General features: G+C 36.8%; 1 pseudogene; it reads left to right on the top strand.

The window, feature by feature from the left end:
- The first annotated feature begins 136 nt into the window (after positions 1-136).
- On the top strand, positions 137-4,781 carry LOC120107416 (annotated as a pseudogene).
- Positions 4,782-5,000: the final 219 nt, after the last annotated feature.

Below are 5,000 nucleotides of genomic sequence, written 5' to 3'. Positions count from 1 at the left end.
CACACACACACGCACATATTATTTTATTATTTATTAGAATATGCCGCGCACACCAAGCCCCATTCCATTACCCGCGTGTGGGTCCCACGTCTGGCATCACGAGTGCGCTCATCATCGGCGTGAACGCCGACGCACGCGCCTCTTTCAACCCCCTTCTTCTCCCTATATAACCGAAACGCCGGCGCTCCTCCAGATCGTCTATTTCTTCTCCAATCACCGATCGAAGTCGTCGGGAACGAGGCGCCATGGAGGACCTCCTCGATGCCCTGCGATCCCTAATGGCCTCCCACTCCCCTCCTCTCCACGCCCTCGTCGTCCCTTCCGAAGACAACCACCAGGTTAGGTTTTCGATCTCTAAACATCCCGATCGAAAGACGTTGATCCCTGAGTTCCGATCTTTCCTATCGAAGTTTCTGGTTTCATTTGCCTCGAATTCTTGTTTAGGTATTATGTTTTTTCCTCTACCCTGAGAAAAAGCCGCTGTTCTTTTTCTTCTAATTTTGAGTATTGATTCGATTATGAACGGTAATTCTTCTTTATTTGATGTTCTTTTGGTGCTGTTGGGTGGAGTTTTTGATGTGATCTTGTGTCGCAGAGTGAGTATGTATCTGCGAGGGACAAAAGGCGCGCCTTCGTTTCTGGATTCACTGGAAGTGCTGGTGAGGCTTTTCTCTAAGTCAGGAACTGACCCTTTTTTTTTTTGTTTTTATAGGATACCGTTAATTCTCATTTCACTTGATTTCTGTGATTCAATTGGATCTTGTTCTGTTTTAATCGGCCTATGAGCTGATTCATAAAATCTGCCTCCGAGCATGATTCATGCTGATCGTAGCTACAGCCCAGTAAAGTCTCAAGTTTCTAGATATTTGTTATTTTTGATAAATTGCTGGAGTTGTGTCACAGAAATGAGATAATTTTAATGCAAATTTTCCCATATGAAAGTCAATTCAAATTATTGCACTAGAGATATCATCTAAGGATGAATTCAAGACATTAAGTGAGAAGATAATTGGAGAAGGAAATATAGGATGCAGTACATGATTAGTTGACTGCAACTCTCTTATCATGAGTACTGTATTTATGATTTGGAGATCTTCATGTCTTCTGTGATTAAGTTCAATCCTGTTATCTCAATTGCAATTAGGGGTTTGTTTTTCTCCTCCTAGTTGAGGGGTTTGAACTCAAGTTCAGTCTGTTGCCGGCACTTCTGTCTGTTTGTTTCCCTGTAACTTACCCAAGCTTTCGAACTGAAGTTCCAAATTCACCTGAAAAGTTAGCCAAGTATGTAATGCTACTTTAATGCTCTCATACTAACTCTCTCTCCAAAATGAGCCATTTAGGCAATATATAAGTGATAATTATTATCAATAACAAATTAACAACAATTTTAATGTCTAAAAATTGATTTTACTATGCACGAACTTCCAGTAAAACAAATAGCAGAACTGGCCAGAAGTTCAGCTCAATACTCAAGTTCTTAAAACTCCCTTGCCATCGAGAGTGAAACTTTATCCAACTCTTGAATATCATTAGTGGAAAGCAGCAGGTAATTGATTAAAGAAGCAAGAACTATTAGGCAACGAGGGGCGTAGCGCTTATCGTTTCAAAGGCGATTTCTCTTTCGAGATGCGAAGAAGAGTAAGGGTAAGGCAAACAAGGAACTGATTGACCTACATATGCACATTCCTATTGGGATAACTTCATATGAATATGCCTCTACAATCTAAAGATAGATTCCCTCTATCTGAAAAGCCAATCTTAGATACTTCTGACAAGTAAAAACAAACACGCCCTAGGAAGTCATAGCCACGATGGAGAAGTAAATAACTTACTTGTCAGAGCTGGAAGACTTATTTGCAACCTCTTTGTGGGATCAGTCGGATATAATTATCTTGAAGGTTGCTTAAGATTTGTTGATGTATATGCTTGTCAAAGTTGTGTGGTGCTAGAAAGAGGTGGCTGATATAACGGTGTTTCATTACTCTGTTAAATGAACATTGGTGTGGATTTTGGTGTTGGGCTTTATTAGATTCGTTTGTTTTTGTAAACCTCAAAAAGGAAGATCCAATGACAAACCTGCATATGCTCAACTATATGCAGTTTTCCACTTCTTGAGATATGATAATTGCAAGGAGAAAGTAATAGGTGGAAGTTTGATGTGATTTTCCATTATCTCTAACAGCAGGACAATTAAAATACTAAGTCGTTTACTATGGACAAAGTCATTGGTCATGGAATTTTTAAGGGTTCGTTTTCATGAATCTTGGAGATTTGGATACAATGGATCTTTTTTGATCATGAAAGGGTTCAAACTGAAGAAGGTTCATGAATGGTTGAGCAATCAAATGTAATAATCTGCAGAGAACTGGTGGCTTGGTAGCATAGTTACAACTAGGTTGTATTCTTCTCTTATGTGTGTGATAGTGATTTCTCTCATTGCTTTTATTCTGTGTTGCTATCTCTTCTACATTCCTTTCCAACATTTTGAACTATTGTTATTTGATATATAGAATTGTAGATAAAACATGTAGGTGAAAAGTTATCAAGAAATGTTAGTTGATAGGTTAGGTAGGGCACTTGATGAGCTGATTTGTCTTTCCAGAATAAATATAAATAGCTATAAAGATCTCTTTGAAGATATGAATCTTGTCTCTTTTTACCAAACTCTTAAAGATCAGTTATTACCTTTTTCAGATTATTATATCTTCTTATTAATGTTTTGAAGTTTCAAATAGTTATGATCAGGAATATTTCTGAATACACTTGTAACCATATATCTTTCAATAGGTTTGGCTCTTATAACAATGAATGAGGCATTGCTGTGGACCGATGGGCGATATTTCTTGCAGGCAACACAACAGTTGACAAACCAGTGGAAACTCATGCGAATTGGAGAAGATCCAGCAGTCGAAATTTGGATAGCTGATGTGAGCCATCATTGTCTTTGGTGAATCTTTTTCTTTGCTTTTGCTAATTCCTAGAACTGTGGATTGTAAGTTATGCACTCATTATTTGGTTCTGAGATGGCTGAAAGTCAAATTCTAGCCACTTTGCTTTTGTCAATGAATGAGAGTCTTTTCATCATTGATATTTGTAAATGTCGCAGAATAAATTTTGGGCATATCTTTGTGCTATCTCAGCAACATTCTGAATTTTATATGGGAAGGATGACTGTTTCTTGGTCTAAAATATTAAATTTTAGTTTGATCAGCCTCTTAAGTCTTAATAAGCTACCTTCTTTGTTGTGCTATCAGAATCTACCAAGTGATGCCATAGTAGGAATTGATTCCTGGTGTGTATCTGTAGAAACTGCTCAGAGATGGGAGCATGCTTTATTAAAGAAAAAACAGAAATTATTTCAGTTATCTTCTAACTTGGTTGATGAAGTTTGGAAGGATCGGCCTTCAGCTGTTATTCTACCTGTAACTATACATCCATTAGAATTCTCAGGCCGTGCTGTAGCAGAAAAGTTGAAGGATCTGAGAGAAAAACTTAAAGTGGAAAAAACTTATGCTATTATAATCACTGCGCTTGATGAGGTATGAATTCCTATGCCTCTATTCTCATTTGTTTTTCTGATTTCCTTAATAATCTTGTTTCTTGATATGATGACAGATTCCTTCATCTTAACTTTGTGGTACTCATCATTAGTATCCTCACATTTCATTGTTTTGAATTTATATTTAGGTTGCTTGGTTATATAACGTTCGAGGAAATGATGTAGCCTACAGTCCGGTTGTTCATGCATATGCTATAGTTACATCTGAGTCAGCATTCTTTTATGTTGACAAGAGAAAGATCTCTTCTGAGGTCAGTTGTTCAATTGAATATGTGTTTACTCCATTTTGTGGCTCTAGTAAAAATGTTCATGCTCATACTTTTGGAAAACAACATTCTTTATGCTGAAAAATTACCTATGCATACATTTTTATTTTAAATTTTGGATAAAACTTGAAGAAAATTGATAAACATGCAAACTCTAATATCTAGCTTACTCTTTTTTTTTTCAATTATTGAAAATAGGTACTCTGTTTTATGGCTGAAAATGGAATTGAAATCCGGGAATACAATACAGTTGATTCAGATGTAAGCTTGCTTGCATCTGGGCAGCTAAAATATTCATCAGCTACTAGGTATTCTCAAAGTGATATTCAGAAAGCTGGAAAAGTTGATTCAGATGTGACAGGAAATGTTGATAACACAGCAGAAGAAGTGAAACATAATATGATATGGATTGACCCAACCTCATGCTCACTTGCCTTGTACTCAAAGCTCATACCTGATCGGGTTTTCATGCAGCAATCACCTTTGGCCCTTGCAAAAGCTATCAAGGTAAATTTTTGTCACTCAATGTTCTAAAGCAGTCGTATGTTTACATGCAAATTAACACAATCTCATGGGTTCACCGGAAGGATATCTATGCTTACTTTTGCACAAATAATAAAACAATGGCATGCACATTTTTATTTTCTAATCACGAACTAGAAATTCCGGGAAGTTGGGCCAGAAAATTGTGAATCTTGAGAAATATTTCTCTTTTCTTTGCTTTTTTAATTACAACTATTAAAAAGGATTCATGAAAGATCATTTTTGGTTGCTAATTTACGGGTATTACATTGCTTTATTTTAGAACTTGGTATAAGTTATGCTTCATTAAAGATTGAATTGCATAACCTATGCACACATATGTGGAGTAAAAGGATGGATGGGTGGTAAAATTAACAATAAAGATTTGGGAAAATTACAGAGACACCCATTCTAGTTTGGGCAAAAAGCTTCGGCCCCAAATTTTTAAAAAGTTGCAATTATATCCCATAACTTATTTTTTTGTTGCAGTGTGGTCCAGTCGTTTATCCATTCCTTAACACTGTTAATGATTGGTGTAAAATGTCTAAATTACCCTCCATTTGCTTGGTGGGGAGGGAGTTACCGATTAGAAGGAAACAATTTTGCAGGCTTCGGAGATCGTGACTAATCCATCTCCACAACCCCCATGGCAA

Source organism: Phoenix dactylifera, unplaced genomic scaffold (genome assembly GCF_009389715.1).
Source record: "Phoenix dactylifera cultivar Barhee BC4 unplaced genomic scaffold, palm_55x_up_171113_PBpolish2nd_filt_p 000854F, whole genome shotgun sequence".
Taxonomy (NCBI): Eukaryota; Viridiplantae; Streptophyta; class Magnoliopsida; order Arecales; family Arecaceae; genus Phoenix; species Phoenix dactylifera.
This window is presented reverse-complemented; position numbering and strand designations above follow the sequence as displayed.